A 20,672-nucleotide genomic window follows, 5' to 3' on the forward strand; every position below is an offset into this window, starting at 1 on the left:
TACAAAGGCCTCTCTGGCAAGGAAGGCACGTGTCTGGTGTTCAGAGAGTGACGGAGCACCTGGTCTGAGAGGGGTGGCCAGAGAGGCAGGTGGGCTGAGACTCTGCAAGGCCGTGTAGATTAGGGAGTGATTGAAATCCTTGGCATGTCTGAAACAAGGTGACACCATCAAATTTGCATTTTGAAAAGTTCATACCGATTGCAGTTTGGAAAACAGATTATAGTGGTGCCAGAATCAATGGGGAAACAATATAAAGAAAAGAAAAGGAAAAAGCACAAGACCAGGTCTGGTGGAGCACCAATTTTTAATGGCTGGGTAAAGAAGGGTGAACTCATAAACAACTTTTTCCAAGAAGTTCCTTTGAGAAAAAGGTGAGAAAAAGCTCAGTAGCTGGAGGAGGGCATGTGGCTCGGGGCTTTTTTGTTTCCTTGTTTTTGTTTTTTCACAGGAAAGACTTGAATGTGTTTCATCTGAAAGTAGATGGGCAGCTACTGCGAAAAACAGTTCTTGAGGTCCTCAAAGTTAAAGAGTGATCATACAACCCAGCAATTGTACAGCTAGGTATATGTGACAAAGAATGGGGAGCAGGTATTCAAACAAACACTTGTACATAAATGTTTGTAGCAGTACTATTCACAATTAGCAAAAAGTGGAAACAGCACAAATGTTTATTGAAGAATGAATATAGAAATAAAATGTGGTAAATCTGTATGATGGAGTAGTATTCAGTCATAACGCAGAATGATATACTGATACGTGCTACAATATGGATGAACCGCAAAAACAATATGCTAAATGAAAGATCACGTATTGTATGATTCCATTTATATGATATATCCAGAATAGGTAAATCCTAGAAACCAAAAGTACACTAGTGATTGCCAGGGTATGGGAAAGGAAGGAATGGGGAATAACTGCTTTCGGGGCATAGGATTTCCTTTTAAAGTGATAAAAACAACACTGTGAATGTAATATATGCCACTGAACTATAAATTGGCTAATTTTATATTATACGACGTTTACTTCAAGTAAATAAAAAAAGAAAAAAGTTAATGGGAAGACTATAGGTGAAAGGCAGAGAGAAGTGTTAATAGAAAGTGGCAGGGTTCTGGGTGGGCCACGGTGGCTCAGCAGGTAAGAGTGCTTGCCTGCCATGCCCGAGGACCCGCGTTCGATTCCTGGTGCCTGCCCATTAAAAAAAAAAAAAAAAAAAAAAAAAAAAGGGGCAGGGTTCTAAGAAACTATGGAGAGAATGAAGGCAATGAACGCAAAAGTGGGGAGATTTGCCTAGAATAAGTTTATAAGATCGCTGACCTATTGTCACAGGAAGGAACAAAAATGGGCAGGTATGGCAAGTTTGAGCTCCTGCGATGAGGAAGACAGTCCATATTATGTTTATTTCTCTTTTCTCTATGAGTTAACATGTGATATTGCCACGTCTAAGAGCCAAGGGGCTTTAGCAGCGGATAACCCTTTAAAACCATTTAAGCCCATGTCACCGCTTGCTCAACAGCACCCAAAGACTTCCTGTCTCACTGAAGGTAAAGTCCAACGCCGTTCGCTGGCAGCCCCTGCAGGATCTACAGTCTCCCATTCACTCTTTCTCTCCTTGCGTCCTTACCAGTCTCAGTCTCACTTCCTCTGCTCTGGCTTCACTGGTGCCCTGGCTGTTTCCTGAACATATAGGGCATGCCCCTGTTGCAGAGCCTTGCCCGCTGCTCCCTCTGCCTGGGGCACTCTTCTCACAGTTGGCCACTTGACTCCCTTGCTGGCTTCCTTCAGGTCTCTGCTGAATGTCACCTTCTCTGTGAGGTCTTTCTTGACTATCCTGTACACAGTGGCAACTGAGCCCTCCCTTTCAGCACCTGCCACCATCTGCTTCTTCCACCATGACAAAGGAAGGTCCAGGAGGGTAGGGACTTTGTTTTGCTCATTGCCATGTCTCCAAAACCCAAACAGTGCCTGGAATATTATAAGTACTGAATAAATATAAGTTGAGTGAATCCCTGAAAGCAGGGAGAAGAGCTGGACTAGGCTGCACTTTGTGAGCAAGACACACCAGCAGGTAATGGGCTCTGTTCTCTCACTTTGGAATGAGCTCTGTGATATGCTTGACATTTGTGGGGACCAGTGAAACCTACAAACACTCAGAGGAATGTGCTGTCACTTTATTCTAACCTCTTATCTTTCTGCCTTGAACCCCAAACATTCACTTCTACTTCTAGATCAAGTATTTTAGTTCTCAGTTCGGAAGGTTAAGGATGGGCTTGATTTACTTTCTTAATTTACTTCTGAGAAAGAAAGCGCACAGTTAATACTAATGAAAAAGGGTCTTTTAATCTATAAAACGTTCTTTTAAGTAAAATTCACTTGGAATTGGTGGCTGTTCTGTTTAGGAATACGGAACTCTTAACTCCAAATTCTGGGTTCATACACTTCTGAAACACACTGGTTCATATGTGGCAGGAATTTCTGAGGTATGTATTATTTTCCCCAAGCAGGGTAGTACTGTTGTTTTTAACTTCATGAGGGCAGAATAATTTGCATGTCATTTTGAGTTGTTTGAAGAGGATATTTATGTGCCTCCTCTGTGTTTAACAATTTGTTTGCTCTTGAGTGACTATTGGTGGTGCAGCCCACGCCCTGTAAGGGTACGGCTGGGTGCCGGGCGATGGCTCCCCTTCCACCCACAGCCTTGGGCTCCTCAGGCACACTCCTGAGGCTCGGGAGCGAAAGGGTGCAGGCAGGGAGAAAGCAAGAGAGAGCAATAACAGAGATGGAAAGTATGCCTGGAGGCGGGGAGAGAGGTTCGAAGAAAGGCCCTGGAAGAAATCTGAGAGGCCAGCTTTAGGGGGGAGAAACAGCTGTACTGCATATTGCTTTCTGACAAATCCGTTGAAATGCTTCATAAAAGTCCTCAGCCCTTTCAGGAAACACAATCTTATTTTTTTGTCTCTTTGTTTTGAAGAGCGTATAATGGGGTTGAGAAGGCCGTGTTTAATTAAGGGAAAAACAGTTCAGTTGCTGTGAGTAAATTAATTTCCACCTTTAGGCAACTTGGCAGACTGTTTCATAAGACAAAACTGAAGAGTCTAGAAAACAAAGGAAACTTGAAGTAGCTGTTCCTATGAAAAGAGATTAAGGTCCAGCATTTCTAGACGAAAGGACAAGATCAGTTTTGGTCCTAATAGTAAATCTGTATAATATAGATTAGGCAAACAAATCAGACAAATGGAAAAGCTTGGTCATTTCAATTTTACGAGGCCTGTCACCACAGTTGCCAGGAGTGGGACCTGGAGCCTGGGGATGAGAAGGCTCCTGGGAATCTAGTTGCTCATTTATTCAAGTCGCTCATTTTACTGGACAGCTCTGTGTGGTCCTGACCTGACGTTTTGATCCATTTGAATTCTTGAGGCTATCTGCATACACTGAAGGAAACGTCATCTGCTGTCTGATGTTCTGGTTGCAAAAAAAAATATTTTTAAGTGTTGCTCTCCTGCTTCCTCGTCTTACTAATTTGGGGGGGCGGTCAGAGGTAGGGAATTAAGTTCTTTTTAAAACACGAGGGGTTGTGCTAGGTACAGTAAAGGATATGATCTGTGATTTAGGACACTGGGATTATCATCTAGTGAGGGACATAAAAAATAGAAGCAGCCACGACCGTGGTCATATATCAGTCATCTATTTCTGAAAACCCAGATGGAGGAGCTTAAAGAGATGGCATCATTTGCTAGGCTTTGAAGTATGAATTAAAATGGGGGGTGGGGGAGAGGCATTCCAGAAAAAGGAACTAGTATGAGGGAATGCATGGGGCAGTAGATAGTTCATAAGGACATTTGTAGGAGGGGGAACAAAATGAAAGAGGGTTTCAAAAGGATCACTGAGGTCTTTGAATTCCAGGCTGAAGAGTTGGTTAGAGAAGGGAAGCCATGGAAATCTCTTGAGGGGGGGAAATGAAGTCAATAATACATTGCAATGGTTTCTGAATCTTTGCACATAATTCTCTAATACATTTGAACAGTGGATAAATTCATTGTTAGATTAACAAAAGATTGCTCCCCTGGAAATGTACAACTTCTTAGTTGGATCTTTAATTCGAAGTAAGTTAGGGCAGTGCGACAGTGGCTTAGTGGAAGAGTTCTTGCCTGCCATGCAGAGACCTAGATTTGACTCCCACGCAAAAAAAAAAAAAAAAAAAGTGAGTTATTACTACAAATTGGTGAAATGCCCTGATATATCAGAATAAGCTGGGATATATAAGACAAAGTATTTACAGAGTCCCCTTAAAGGACTTCCCCCACCTGGGGAAGACTTGATATTCTCACAGTCATTGCGGGTGCCAATTTGGTAGGCCAGACCCTCAGTTTTGGGGTTTTGCCCCTATGAAACTTATTTCTGCAGAGGAGAAGCTAAGCTTACTTATAATTATGCCTAAGAATCACGCCCAGAGAACCTCTTTTGTTGCTCAGATGTGGCCTCTCTCTCTAAGCCAACTTTGCAAGTAAGCTTACTACCCTCCCCACTACCTGGGATATAACTCCCAGGTGCAAAAATTTTCCTGGCAACATGGGATAGAATTCCTGGGATAAGCCTGGTTCTGGCATTGAGGGATTGAGAAAGCCTCCTGGACCAAAAAAGGGGGAGAGAAAGTTTCAGTGGCTGAAAGATTTCAAATAGAGTCAAGATGTCATTCTTATTCACTATATACTCCCTTTTCAGGTTGGAGCAGCTAGAAAGAAGTATCTGAAACTGTTGAACTGTAATTCAATAGTCTTGATTCTTGAAGATGACTGAATAACTATAGAGCTTTTAAGGTGTGAACATGTGAGTGTGAAAACCTTGTGTCTGATAGTCCTTTTATCCAGCGCACGGGCAGACGAATAAGAAAAAAGAGACAAACAAATAAGCAATTGGAGTGTATAGGGGTTATGGGATGTTTTCGGTGTACTTTCTTCCTTTAATTTTAATTTTTATTGTTTTTGAGTTATGAAAGTTATGAAAATGTTCAAAAATCAATTATAATGATGAATGTATAGCTTCGTGATGATACTGTGAACACTAATTGTACACTTTAGATGATTATATCTCAATAAAAAAATCACCGAAGAAAAAATTTTTCGAGCGGAAACACTAACAGAAATTTGTAAAAGGGTACGTACGTTATTAGCAGATCTTTAATTGTCATCTAGCATTTTAAACTTCAGACAAAATACTATCACGGAACAAGAAGTGTGCTAACACCAGTACCTATTTACTGAGGACTGCATTACACAGTTATGAAACAAAGATTAACTCCACTTTTATTACTACTTCTGGAAAACTGTTGCTTTACGTTACCAATCTATCTCACGTCATCAATTTGGGGTCCAAAATAAGGTCACATTTCACTTAATGGTCTGTGTTGACATGAATGGTTTTTTTCATATTTAAAGGAGCAGTTCCTCTTCTGTGTGTTTCTGGTACTATTATGTGGATTTGAACAAACAGCTAAACGTCTGCGCACACAAAAGGAGTGTCCGGCGACTTCCCCATAGCAGTGTAGGGTGGGGTGATGGTGTCCACTGAAACGCTGGCCTGCGGACACAGAGGGATGGTACCGGCTGCATCCCTGTCTCTGGGGAGGCTGGGAGGGGAGAGCTTTGTGATTATCCACTGCACATCGATGGTCCGAGTTTAGAGCAGTGTGGACCCAGCAGCAGGTCCAAATGTGTTCGCAGTGAATTTTGCTGGTCTCTTGAACATTTCTGTAGTGCTTACCCTTGGGAATGTTAGCATGTTTGGAAGCTGCCCCAAAATCTGGAAGTGTGGGAGAGAGGGAGAAGGAACTTTGTTTTGATTGTTCTTTCAGTTTATTCTCCCTTTCCCTGGCTCTTTCTCCTCCCCCCTCCTGCTCCTCTCCACTCGCCCTTCCCTGCCCCCCTTTTCTTCAAGGACTGGAAAGAGAGTGGTCTATGGTCCTCCTTTCCCAGCCCGAAATCTGGCACGAGCCTATTTCGATCTCTTCCCCCTGCAGTCACAGATGATGGGGAGGGGATGGATAGGAAAAGCTTTGCTTGCTTTTTTTTTTTTTTTGCTTTCATGTAAGTTACCCTTATAATTTGCACAGTTTTTTAGAGCATTCTGTCCCTCTCAGTAAAGAGCAAACTTGGCCTGTGAGCTTGGGGTCTGTGGGAAAGAGGAGGGGAGGGGAAAGAGAAATACTCCCTTCAGCCACTCTGATATCTTTTCACAGCAGAAGGCTGTGGGGCTCTCACCGGGGGAGATTCCATTTGTCTGAGCCCACGTCTGACTCACGGCCCAGGCAGGGCAGAGTTCAGCAGTGAGGAGCTAGCAACGCCCCCGCTGCCTTAAAGGCACAGCACCAGCTACTGCTTCAGGGAGGACGCTGGCAAGTAAACTCCGGCTGCTTTGTTTATGTAGCTCATTGGTAAACATAAATTCAAGTGAAAAAGCAATTGTTTACTCAAAATCCTCTTCATTTGGGAGTGTAGAAACACATATTGGATTGTACAAGCCCTTGTGAAATCGAGATCACCTGTATTATTCACGTGGCGCAAAAGAATATTTATTGTATGATTAAGGTTCTGATCCATAGGGGGAGGAAAAACCATTTGCATGTCACACGATTCTTCCGCCTCTTTAATTCTCAACCCACTCACTTCATAAATTAACAACAGGTAGCATCAATCTCTCTTCAAAAAAATATAAGCTATAATATGTTTTGGGGTGGGGGTGGGGGGAGCCCAGGTTTCACCAGCTGGTGAGAACAGGTGTTGTCTTTGGCTTGAATACCCAAACCTTCACCTCTGTAAGTGAGCCTGCCTGTTTAGGTGCAGGAAGTCCAGTGTTTTAGAGAACCCTGCTTCAAATGGATTTGCAGGGGCATGTGTATGTATGTTCATAAATTACTCTTGGTCTTTTTTTGCTGAGATGCCTGCTAAGCTGGAGTCCCACAGCCTCTGGATTGAGAGCTAACCAAAACTGCCCCCTTGAAGCAGGTACTCTGAATGTAGCCTGGGCATGGCCACCCCGATGTGGACATGGCTCAGCGCCGCCATGCTTGGGGCTGGAGGAGGTAGAACCAAGGACGAGCTAGAACACCCCCATACAGCTAGAACTATGATGCCCACTGTACCCTGTGACCTTTCCTGGGAAGTGAAATGAATCTACTTCTGTATCTGTTCAGTTTATGGGTGGGGGTAGGATAGATCATTTTCCCATGTACTTGACAGGTTTTAGATACGTATGAAGAAGTAACTTATATTTAACATTTTTATTTGAGAAACTTTGATGTGTACTTCAATTTATTAGTTATCACCTTTAAAGCTCTTTGACATGCAGAAATTATCTGGTAGATTTATCATTGTCTTTTTGAGGTTGACTCATTTAGAGATGACATGACATTTGCATTTGAAACCAGTACTGTATTTATTTCATTGTTCTGAGTCTTTCCAAATAAACCTGTTTTTTTCCCTAGTAGGGTAATTGTGAGAAAAATAATATAATGAAACAACTGTTTAGAAGTAGATGGGTTATCCATAGTTCACGGCCCTTTCAAAGTCAACCTTCACAGATGGCTCAGAATAGCACAAGGACCATGTTCTGGCAGAGGGAAAATTATCCTCTAGTTCCATGACTGGAGCAAGATTAATAATATTAACAATAAAATGTTTAGTGCTCCTTCTCCCTAATGTATTTCATGAAAAGTAATACAATTGATCTTAAAGGGAGGGGAATAAAGATCGTCCTTATAAGAAATGTGGAGAGTGAGTTGAGCTAAAACTGTTTGAAGTTTTTCCCTACCATGCATAGACCTGGTAAAATATGAACTCATAATTGTGGCTATGGAAGCACAAGGAAACATAATAGACTGTGAGTTTTAGAAGATGCTATCAGTAATACTCTTTTTTGTTTTTTTTTTTGCATGGGCCGGCACTGGGAATAGAACCCGGTCCCTGGCATGGCAGGGGAGAACTCTGCCCGATGAGCCACCATGGCCCACCCTATTCTTGATAAATAGCATGGATATTATCCAGGATTCTTTTTTACTATCCTTATACTTAATACCCAATTAACTGTTACATGTAGAATTAAGAATAACATTGATATAAAACAGAAAAGTTTGAAATAAAAACCAGAATGATGTTCAAAAATTCTAAATATCAGCCACTATTACTCATTTGCACTCTATAGTGATGAGAGTCATATAATGAGTGAACTTTTCTTGAGTGTCTACTGTGTGTCAACCACTGTGCTGGTGCTTTATTGAATTTACTCATGACAACATCTCCTTGAGGCGGTATTGCCATTATCTCCACTATTGGATAAACAAACAGAGGGTCAGCAAGGTTAATAAACATGCTTCCAAATCCCACAGCTAGTTCATGGGAGAGCTGGGATACAAATCCAAGCCATATGGCTTGGAAACCTGCATTCTGAATCACCACAGGATGCCTTTTTGATGTGATAAATACCTGAGATGAGAAAAGATCAGCAGAGAAAAGAGCTGGAGGTCATAATAACTACTACTGGGAAAGCATGTTTTATGGAACCAAAGATTTTATATTGCAAACCCCTTGTTCTACAGATGAAGAAACTGCAGCCAAGGCAACTCAAATCCTTGCTTGAACTTACTAGTGGCAGAGGTTGGACTGGAGATGAATTTGGATTCTTGGACATTCATTAATTCAACTAGTATTTGTTGTTCCAGGTACTTTTTTAGATGTTAAAGATAAAGACCAACAAGATGGATAAGGTCCCTGCTCTTAGGAGTTTTATACCATGAACAAAACAGTGATTTAACACTAGCCTAGCCTATCAAAGGAGATTGCTGATACCCATCATAAAATGTTAGAGAAGTAGTGCAGATTATGTGGGAAGGGAGTGGACTCGATTTCAGTTCTACCCTATGCTAAAGAAGAATGCATTACATTCTGCAGCAATAAATAATATGTCCAAGCCTAAGCGGCAGGGCCAAGCAAGATCCAAGCCCTGACTTCCCTTCACAGAGGATAAAATGTATGTGTGTGTGTGTGTGTGTGTGTGTGTGAGTGTGTGTGTGTAAAAAGGACATTACAACCTCCTGACTGGGTAGGAAATCTTTACATGGGTTGGTGGAGCTGGGAGCAAGATATCTAGTCAGACTGCTAGAACCAGAGAGACCCGTTTTTCTGGCAGAAACAAGGCAGCCCCCAGAAGCCTCACCTTTTTCTTCGTGCTTAATTTCTTTAGGAATTCAAATCCATGGAGGAGCACCTGGTTCAAAATTTCCAGTTCTATGTTGTGAATACTGTGATGTTAGGGAACATCCACCACCCTAGTAGCTGAAGAGAAGATGACAAACCCCGGAGCTGGGACAAGTGCGCCACTCCACAAAGGTAAAACCAAAGAGTTAATCGTTTAGGTGCATGCAAATTTACTTCCCTCTGAAAGACCGGGTAAGCAGGACCACTTCTAGCTATACAGTGTCTTGGAGGGAATTTAAAAAAGGTATTTTCTCTGGGTGAAGGATTGGAATAACGCATCCATCTCGGAGGGAATTTTTCAGAAGTCATTGCTCCCAAACCTACCCTTTTGACTGATAAGTTGGAAAAAGGAGCCCCATCTGGGTGGTCGCAGCCCCAGGTCAGGGAACTTGGATGGGTTTGCGGTCCCTTAAACTTTGAGGAGCTCAAACGGGAGAGAGATCCAAACAACTCAGCGTTACTGGCTACAGTTCTTTAAGGGTAAAGGAGAAGCACTTGAGAGTAGGGTGTGTGCTGCCCTGTGAGAATTACTGTGGGTCCTCCAGAGGATTTCTCAGCCTGGAAGACCCCAGCACTTTGGCCTTCCTGAACCTACAGCTCATCCACCCAACTCTTGGAGCTTACGTGGCAGAGGCCTTGGTTGGGCAGTTGTTGGGAGGTGGTTACTGGCTCGCAGCCTCGAAACACTGAGTAATTCCTGGGGTGGCTGAGGCTGAAGGCACCATTCCAGACACTTCCACGTTGCTTAAAAGTTAAAAAAAAATTCTTTACCACCAGTCCAAGCTGTTGGAGGCAGATCCCTTGGCTCTGAAGCAAGACCCATCCCTTTTATGGATGGATATTGCTGGAAAGTTCCACCATATGGGAAAGCCAGGGTTCTTTTTGTTTTCTTTGAATAGAGCAGGAAGAGACCAAGTCAGGGAAGAGGGATGACGAGGCAGGGCTGAAGAATATGGCACTGTTTTTCCTATCACTCTTGGCTTCTAAAGACAGAGGTTTGAGCTTCTTTGCAGATCTCCTCCGAAGAACAGTCGTACACTTTTATGGATCTCCCAGTGCTGTGTTAGTGCTGTGGAGTTATGGAGGAGTCAAAAACTATGGAGTTTTTTATTTTAAAAGAAATAAGACAACAAGATACATTGCACATGAAATCCTATAAACAACAACCTCTGCATGGCCAACAAAAATAGGCATTGTAGCAGTGCTCTGGCTGAGTGTTTATTTGTTGGAGAAGAAAAAGGTACAATCAAGAAAAAGGGGGATCACTTCTGGAAGTTATTGAAGTCAGGCAGACTGGCTGTCTGGAGTGTCATCTCTGCCTGTGTAAAGTAGGGAGGTCAGCAGTCGGGTCAGAAACATGAGAACATTTGATAGAGCCCCAATGTTGATTTTAAATTGAGTCCCAGGTTTTAAAGCAATTAAAAGCTCCTGCAAGGTTTGGAGAAGAGAAATGATCTGATCAAAATTATTAGAGCAGTACGATTTTTATTTTAATTAGGGTAGACTGCAGGGAAAGGGGAAAGGAGAGGATCAGAACGTGCGATAATTCACTAACCAAATCAGCTTAGGAACTGACAAGGTCTCTGAAATCGACAAATTAAAGCTGCAGTGTTGTCTGACACTATAGACAAGAGTTTTCCCTTTAATTTTATTCAGTTCAATTTACCTTGTTAATTCTGACAGACTTGGATCACTTGCTTGATTAGTTCCCTCTTATCTGTCCATCAGCAACAAAATTATGCAGTTTCTTCCGTTTATGTCTTTATTTATGGCCACGGCTTAGGCAAAGTGAAGAGAAAAAAGTCCAGACTAAGGCTTACTGGTCTGTTTATCCTATATATATATGTATAGGATATACATAAAAAGCAATTCATGTTTTCCTTACTTTCTCACTGTCAGCCCTACTCCTTTTGGGGGATTTCAGTCTGAAATCTGAATGTATTACCAGCTGGGAAAAATTTGACATTTACTTGATTTTGCACCTTGGGGGAAAAAAAATTGGCAGCCTTATGGAACGAGTCTGCTTATTTATTCCTTCAATCCCTCCCCAGGTTGCAGGTTCTTTTCAAAGCTCTCATAGACCTCTAACCAGTTTTCAAAAGGCAATTTCTCAAAGTGCCACCTCTAACCATAGAAAATGCCACGTAGGTTTTTGGATTTATAAAGGCTGAGAAAGCCATTTTGGTTACGTTTGCAGCTTTTTCTGTGGTTCTGGGTGGTAACGCCCTATTGCCAACATTATTTTCTCCTTCTTCTGGGAAGATCCATAATTGTACTTGGCTTGGTCGACACAAAGGCCTCTGAAAAATATGAAGCTGATCCCTCTAGTGTTCTTTTGTGAAGACTACAGTACGGAAAGCGAAACGGGGGAAAACAGCAGCAGCATACCACAGACGATAGCTTTTGACGTCAATCTGTTTTTTTAAATGACGTTAGTAAAATGATTTATCTCACAAGCTTGTGTTCTGAGTATTTGCCAAAAAAAAAAAAAGTTGGTACTTTTCTATAATCACCACACGTTATCACTGGTGTACAATTTCTTAATTTTGTTGGAGGATGTGTGGCATTGAGAATTATTAAATAAACAATTTAAATACCATTGGCCGGAGTTATCAAAGGTGCAGGGATGATGTAGATGTGCCTCGTGTTCAGAAAAGACTTTACTATCCCGGATAAGATTGTCTGACCGTATTCATAGGCTTATTCTGGAAATAGAAAGGAGAGAGGGGATTTCAAATATATTTACATTCATTTTCTGATGCTCCCTGATCTTCAATAAACAGAGCATGATCTTTTCTCCGTGTTTTTCTTTGACATTTTCTTCTACATTCAGACATTTATTAAATGCTATTTAATTTCCAGCTATTCTATTCCAGGCACTGGAGATACAGAAATGATAAGATAGAGTCACTTCCCTCAAGAAGCTATTGTCGCTGAGAGATAGACTCTTAAATAACTACAATAGAGATATATACAAACTCTTGGAGAGAGGGGAAAAATATTAATTGTTGTTATTATTTAATAAGGAGGATGAGATAGTTAAACTAGATTTTGAAGAATGAGCAGGATTTACAGTCCTCATATTGGGGACAATTGTGATTTGTCATCTTTTATTGACCCCCGGCTCACTGTTTTCCAGTTTCCAGGAAAGTTATGGCTTGGTTAGTGGCTGCTCCTTGGAACAGCACAGCCTTGGTTTCTTCTGCAGTGACTCTTGGTTGGCCCAGTCTCTCTTCTGGTGGCTCTTGCTCTCGTGTCGAATAAGAAGAGCCAAACTGTACATGTGCCAGCTTTCAATTTAATAGACATGAAATAAAATTTAGACCCATCATATGGATAGCTAGTTGGACTGCTGCTCTGGACCCTGAGCAGGGAGTGGAAATAAAAAAGCAAAACTGTGTACAGTGATGAGAGTAGAACCAAATCCATTGTGTGGCTCTAATACAGACACAACTGATTAGATACAGCCTATTTATTTATTAACTGATTACTAAAACCTATTGGATGCTTTCTACCGGCCCTTCCAGTACTGTGTCCATGAGTCAATTTTCAGAATTATTATCAAGGAGACCGATTGCCCCAGAGACTCCTGGTAGCCACACAGGCACTCAAGACTCCTGCCCACTCATATCTCTGCCAGGGATTGCTGAAAAGTCTTCTGTACAAAGATGACATTGACCCTGACAATGACACAGAAGTCCACTGGCTGGAAAAAGTTGATGTAGATTTTCAAGTCTTCTGATTCTCTTGGGTTACACTTAAGCACATCGGGATTATTTTGTTCAAGTAAATCATATCATCTGCAATCGCTATATTTTCATTTTAGGTATATAGTTAAAAGCAAAACACAGTTGTGAAAGCTACAAGCATATTAAAGGTCATAAGAAATCATGGAATTCAAACTTTTGCTATAATTCAATACAAATGACAATGTAATAAGCAAACTATAAGCAGGCTTTTAGAGGAAATTAAGGTAATGTTGTTACTATTATGTTGTGGATACTTAATTGTAGTTTTCAAGAGCTCTAATATTATAACAAGAAAATGGTTTAATGGCAAAGACACCAGAATATACCCGTAATGAAATTAGTAGAGTATAAAGTGTCATGGGAAGCAGTGTTGAATCACACACATGAAATAGAAAGGTTATGAACTACAGATTTAAACTGATAGTGCTAATTTCCGGTAATAACAATACTTTGGATATCAGAGTTTCTCTTGTAAAAGTTTTCTTCTAGACTGTGAATTGACATGGTATAATGAGATTGTCCCTGTGTCTTCAGCTTTTTCTTACTCCTGCATTAATCACTAAGTAGGTTGATGCATTCATCTTGCCAGCAGAAGATGATTTTATACATGTTCTCAAAAGAAATGGGTTCTTAAATTAGTTTTGATATCAAAATTTAAATATTTGAAGGAATTCTGCATTTTGCATTGGGTATGTGCACACTTTAATTATAAAAGGGATATGGAGAGTGGAGAACACCCATTGGGAAATGGAGCACAAATCCACTAGGTTCTCTCTCTCTCTTTTTTTTTTACACATGGGCAGGCACCAGGAATCGAACCCAGGTCTCCGGCACAGCAGGTGAGAACTCTGCCTGCTGAGCCATCATGGCCCGCCCTCCACTAGGTTCTTAAAGTCTAAGAACATCTTACTATTTGAATTTCCCCAGGATCCGCTAGTGCTTACAGATTAATGAGGTCATAACAATGGCCTTCAAATTTCATTGGTTCAATTTATTTACATGAATGTTGGACTACAGCACCTTTAAAATACCCTTCCTTCTACCAAAAGCATCACCAGGGGATGTCTCCTGTGCGCTCAGAGATAAGAAACTTCCCTAGAACTGCTGCTACACTTCTGGACACCACAGTCTGTCTTTCTCTCTGCTTGGCCTTACCTTATACCTCCTGAACTGACGCTTATGCTTTCCCTGGTGCATTAGCTATCCTATCTGGCACTGCTAACATTTACTGAGCACTGATACTGGTTCTTTAGAGCCCCTGAGATATCATGTAGGGGGAAGGAAGGAAGGAAGGAAAGAAGGAAAGAAGACTTTTCTCCCTCAGTCTGTTTCATGGTTAAAAGTGCTGCTTGTGCATTGCTGTGTTACCAGTGTAAGGCAGTCTTGAAGGCTTGACTAATCGTTCTTTCTCCTTGAGGTTCAGACATACCTACACACACACACAGGAAAAAGATCAAAAGGTTACTGGATCAAAATATAATATAGTGCTTATCTGGGATTCTGAATATTTCTATTTTCTTCTCAATACTGGATGTTTTTCTTTCATCAAAAAAATCAAGCAGTTATTTTTACTTTAAAAGAGAGAGAAATATCTATAACTCAAGATTCTGAGCTTTAGCCATATGTCCAGAAACTGCAAACCCAAACAGGCAAAAACAAAGATAGTCATTTAAAGACTCTGAATTAACAATTTATCAATTATTTATTGGCTCATATCCCATTTATATCTGAAGAAGATTTGATGACATCCACGATAATTAGAGAGGTGCCAAGGTTTAAAATGAAAGATGAAATTAAAAAAAAAAAGATGATAGAATATTTGGGGGAAAGAAATGAAAGTTATTTAGTCTGATAAAAAGGTATAAAAACACACTAATATATAAAGACCTTATACTAGGAAAATGAGAAGGAAGGAGGTACTGCTTACATCAGTAGGTAGTTCTCTGTCTCTATTTTCCATGGCACTATATCATTAAATCCTGCTAACTTCTTGATAGCTCACCTCGAGGGCTAAACCAAGAAATCCAATTACTTTTCTAGAAGCTGTAGTGATGACCACCTAAACTGTGGCCTTTGGGGACAGTATTTATATCCTTTGACAGCAATTAATGAAACCAATAAATCAATTAGTTAAATTGAATAAGGTCCACCAGCTGTTTGCACAGCCCATCCATGTGTAACTAAATGAGGTTATAAAGTGCCCTTGATGTGAAACGGGTACGATTTAAGTGATCTTTGCTGTTTTTGTGTCCTTAACGTCTTCCCTTTACAAAATTATAGGTATTCTACTTTTGTCTTGACCCTATATTAGATGAATTTTGCTTGGGGGAGAATTCTTGAGAGAGGGACTGGGAATATTCTCTATACCACTCAGTGACAACTGATGACACTGAGGACCACAGGTCTTTCTATTTATTCCTTTCTTGGATTTAAGGTATCTCATTTTTCTTCCATTGTATCGTCTTCCTTTGGAAGTTTAGTAAATGTCAGCGCCCCCCCCCCCCCCCCCCGCCTTGCTTTTAGCAGTACAGTTCAGGGTTTTTGGTTACCTCAGTTATGTAGGCTTTTGATAGGCTAGATTGGGATTATGCTTTATGTTGTTTAAATAAGAAATTGTGTGATTTTAGAGTCTATTTCTATAAGATTACCAAATAAATGTTTTTAATAAGGCAAAAAAAAAAATCGCTGTATCCACACCCATTTTCTATTTCAAAGAAGAAGCTTCTCTTTTTATTGACAGTGCTAACTCCTCTAACTTCTGCCTTCTTCTTAAGGCCTTCGGATTTCCTTCTCTCCCTCATGTGGCTGCGCCGTTCCTCTGGTGACGTTCCTGTCATTTCCCTACTTCTCAAAAAGAGCCAATTGCTTCTCCTGCCTCTACTTCCTTCCTACCTCCTCACTTACCTGCGGCCTGTTTTCTTCAGCTTCTTTGCTCCCTGTTATCAATATATGATTGCCTCCCTATCTTTGAAGTCAGTGAGTTTTTCCCTACTGTTAAGCAACTCCTTGATGTCTCTGCAGAACTGTATTCTATTTATCAGGACCTCCTGTGTGAAGTGTTTTGAGATGAGCTATGCAAATAACCAGATCCTCTCTGTACCTCCTGACGTATGTCTTCTTTATCACCTCCATCACTTTCCACATTCCTCGATTCCTTCTGCATACTAAACATTTATCATTAATGCTTAAGTAGTATCATGTACCCACTTCTGTAAGGCACTGCTTTAGGTCCTAAATATAAAAATAACTAAGACTTTCTCAAGCAGCTGGCAGGAGAGGGGTGGGGCGAGGGCAGAGGTGAGCAAATAGCTATAATGTATCAGAGTGTAATAAAATCTGCTGCTGGGAGACTGCAGAGGAGGAAGTGAGTGACTGCCTGGAGGGACAACATTAACCATGCCTGTGTTGGATGAGTAGGGTGAGAAGAGGAGAAATCCCATGGCAAACATGAGGAGCAGCACAGGGCTAGACCTGGAGTCATGAAATACACGCTCAGCTCAGACATGGAGGTCATGACTTGGAGAGTTTTATCCATGGGAGACGATGATGGGAAATAATGTTGTAAAGGTAGATTGTCTCCAGACTCTGAAAAGCTTTGAATACTGGACTTTAGAATTTTTCATTAGAAAAGATTGGGCTGATTTTTGAGCTGAGGCTTACAATAACGCATGGGAGGAGAAAGCTATTTGCCAGCAGTGTGGAGAATGGATTGACGCCTGGAGGTGGGGGGGCCATTTAAAAGCAATGCAATTGTTCAGGAGAGAGATGCTTAGGGCTTGACCCAGGGTAGCTGCAGTGGTAATGGATATTAGACATATTGTGCAGGTAAAAATAGATAAAAGATAGTGTGGATTTGATGTTAAGGGATTGGAGATAGAGAAAAGATTTGAAGATAACTCTGATGTTTCTGAAATAATTTTTTGATAATGTCATGCTCCTGTGCAAATATTTCAGTACTTTCTAACTGCCTCATTGCAATGTTTAGGATAGAGTTTGTTTTGGTTGCAAGTAAAATAAATCAGCTCTGGCTAGCCAGACCCCAAAAAAATCCTAAGAAAAGTTATCGCAAGGATACTGGGATAGTCACAGAATTCAAGAAAGATTGGCTAATCCAGCCTCATGAAGGGCAGGAATGAAAGCAGTGACTGATACCTCAGAATTAGGCATTCACAAATGTATAGAATTCTGCGATTAAAATAAATTAATTCCTAATAGCACCCAGCCTTTATGTTTCTTAGTTCAAATCTACACATCCTCAGGAATGGGAATCTGATTGGGCCAATTTGAGTCAGTTGTCTCCCCCAGCTTCATTCAGCTGTGACTATTGAGGTAAGGTCAAATTGCACAAGTCTGGCCAAGGTGAGTATGCTATCTAGAGTATAGTATACCAAAAAAGGAATCCTTGGCAGTTGGGCCAATACCTTATAAGAGGTGTCTTCTAGATGTTCTAAATTGTTTTGGGGGATGGACTTATTTGAGAACCTGACAAAAGTGGAAGACTCTCTTCCAAGAAAAAATGCACTAGCACGAAAATAGGTATGGGGGGATCTCGTGGTCCACTTGAAAATGATCTGCAAACCCAGATTAATAATGCTTTGCCTAAAGAATGAAGCCCATACTTCTCAGCCTGGCTTTCCAAGGCCTGCAGGATTTGGTTTCTAAGAGTCCCTCACCAGTTTCACACCCCCACAACGTCTCTCCTCAAACCCTCACAGTTAAAAAACAAATTACTTTCCCAACTCTGGCCCTTTATTCATACCATTTCTTCTCTTTATAAAGAATGTCCAAATTCTCTTATTGAAACCCTATTCAGCCTTTAAAGTTGCAGCTGAAAACCTATTCTTTCATGAAGTCTGTCTTGACTCATCCTAGCAGCACAGGGATGAGTTCCCCCTTTTTTTACTGTCATGTATAAAACTTCATCTCTGTTTCCCTCATGACATTTTTTTCTCACTTTTTTCTTTACATTATAATTTCTAAAGAGTTTATTTCTGCTTTTAACTTCTAAGATTACTGCGACCAGGACCTGGTTCCATTCACCTTTGTACCTGCACCTCTAGTGCTCTCCGCAAAAGTGGGGCACTCAAGAAAATGTTTGTTAAGCGAATGAAAGACTGGGAGAAAAAGGGTCCCTGTGTAATTTTGTTCTGCTTGCATTTTTACAAGCTCTTCTCTTCAGAGGAATGAGTTCTTTTCTTATTTTCCTTCTTATTATACTCATTTTCTTGGGCTTTATCTTTTATCTCTGCTTTCCTCATGGCATGTCCCATCTTCTTTTTTTAAAAATTTTTCCTTGGAGATAATTCCCCCCCAGCCTTTAGTTTTCTCTATTTCATTTTTGAAAAGTAATTTGAATTACCTTCTTGTTTCTATTTGTTCTAAAGCCCATGACTTTTGCTTTGGTTTCATTATTCACATGGGGGAAACTTCTGATCAATTCACGGAGCATCCTCCCTTCATTGAAACGCATTGTTTTCTGAATCACTGTATGGGAGCTAGAAAATAGCAGAAGAGAAAACAGTGCCTGATATTTATGCTTTAAATCGCAGTATTTAGCTCATTCCCTCCAATATTTTTGCTTCCTTAAAAATGATACATTTAGAAATCACCACAAAAACATTTAAATTAACTCTGCCTGAACGCAAGATTCCGTCTCTTTGTTTGAAGTGCAGTACCACACAAAATGGCCTGATAGGCAGCCTCTCCCTGTGTGGATGGTTTTATGGATGGGATTGGGATTGGGGGGCCTGGCCGGGCTGTGCATGGCAGAGCAGCACCCTCTGCTGGTGAGAGGGCTTTCTATGTGTGCCTATTTAAAAGAGCTTGGAGAATTCTTGGCTGGCATAATTCACTACAGATTGAGAATCAGTTCAAGATTTCTTAGGTTCACCACCCATGATGTAACTGAAACATAAACTTCCTACCACTGAAAACCAGCAATAACTAGTCCCCCATCTCACCCATCTGGACCTCCTGACTGCTAAGAATTTCTCTTATTCCTAACCTCATTGCAAAATTTTTATTATGGTTTTATAACAATCTATGTTGGTTCAAGTGGAGTTACTGTTATTATTATTATTAATTTTTTTTTTGCACGTGCAGGCAACAGGAATTGAACCCGAGTCTCCAGCATGGCAGGCAAGAACTCTGCCTGCTGAGCCACCATGGCCTGCCCCATGTGGAGTTACTTTATATCATCATTATTGTTAAATATTTCATCAGAAACCAGCTATGATATTGTTCTTGGAGTCTCTATGTGGCTGATTTATTAGTGAGACTGCCACATCTTGGTATTTACAAGCCCTTGGCTGGGATCCAAAACCAGCCATCATTAAATCATATTTCCATCTGTGGCAAATATGTGTGAAAACGAGTCTCTTTTTTTGTGTTTATTTTGAAAATGGGATACTTGAAATTTTCTTCTATCTAATAAACACCATATTGGCTCAGCCTACATTCTTCCATCTTGATGACCTAAAGTTGAACTCATCTGCTACAATTCCCTGGCTTTGCTATGCACAGCATTTTGTGAAGTAGCATCTCTTTGGGACAGGAGGGAAAATAAGGGGAGTAGAGTTCAGGACAAAATAATCAGGATACTGATTTTTATATGAATTATGAATCGCAGAATCTCACCCATTCATCTCCATAATTTTCATGCACACATAGTTCATTGTTGTCAGTAGACTGATGAGTTCCCCATACTCTTCTGTATGAAGGGACACAGAAATGTGAGCGTGTGCCATGAGTCTTTTCAATAGTAATGCCCCAGGAAGTTCCATTTCTAGGTGTTTTCATATGATCCTGATGGATTGGCAGTTTCTTTCATTAGCGTGCTTCATGGATTGTGGACCATGCTATTACTTTTTATAAGCAGCCCATTTAGAATTAAAGAAAGTCCCAATATCTGGGCGGGCCGCGGTGGCTCAGCGGGCAAGAGTGCTTGCCTGCCATGCCGGAGGACCCCGGTTCGATTCCCGGCCCCAGCCCATGTAAAAAAACAAACAAACAAACAAAATATAATAAAATAAGAAAATGTTTAAAGATGTTTCCCTTTCTTCCTCCCTTCCTTCCTTCTCTGTCTTTCTTTAAAAAAAAAAAAAAAAAAGAAAGTCCCAATATCTTATCAGCATTTTCCCTAAATTTTAAATTGCTCAAGGTTTCAGTTTAAGGCATTTTGTTTTAACAAGACCCTTTTTGATCTCAGGAGACCCGAGACAGATTTGAAACCAAATCTGGACTTATTGAAATTTTTCCTTTGCTCTGGTTTCATGGAGAAGACTAATATCTGTTAACTAACATCCACATATTATTTTACTTTACAATCATAACTTTATCCACCTACAGTTCTATAGTCTAATTTCTTTATGATGGAGCAATTAGCATTAAACTATCCTCGAGCTTATTGTGATTACAATAGCTGCTATAAGCATAGTTAGTCATAACTATAATCATATCACGATACAGTGGCTATTAAACTAAATTTTAATAACTCACTCTGTCGTTAATATAATTGTTATTGTTAACTTTGTGGCCTCTTATAATGCTGTGCAATAATGAATAATTGACAGAGAAATGACATATGGATCACAAAGATCAGAACAAGAAATCCTATTTCCTATGCTAATTAGGAACTAAGTACCACAAGTTTACTTATAAATTTGTAGTTTGAAACAGA

The 20,672-nt window shown here is 40.6% G+C and overlaps 2 long non-coding RNA genes across 2 annotated transcripts; both read left to right on the plus strand.

The window, feature by feature from the left end:
• The first annotated feature begins 260 nt into the window (after positions 1-260).
• On the plus strand, positions 261-19,334 carry LOC143686291 (uncharacterized). The gene is made up of 4 exons (XR_013177004.1): positions 261-371; positions 8,588-8,710; positions 9,232-9,377; positions 19,097-19,334. It is a non-coding gene; the product is annotated as an uncharacterized LOC143686291 (long non-coding RNA).
• On the plus strand, positions 1,489-4,828 carry LOC143686299 (uncharacterized). Its single transcript, XR_013177013.1, has 3 exons — positions 1,489-1,541; positions 2,397-2,477; positions 4,720-4,828. It is a non-coding gene; the product is annotated as an uncharacterized LOC143686299 (long non-coding RNA).
• Positions 19,335-20,672: the final 1,338 nt, after the last annotated feature.

This window comes from Tamandua tetradactyla, chromosome 1 (assembly GCF_023851605.1).
Source record: "Tamandua tetradactyla isolate mTamTet1 chromosome 1, mTamTet1.pri, whole genome shotgun sequence".
Taxonomy (NCBI): Eukaryota; Metazoa; Chordata; class Mammalia; order Pilosa; family Myrmecophagidae; genus Tamandua; species Tamandua tetradactyla.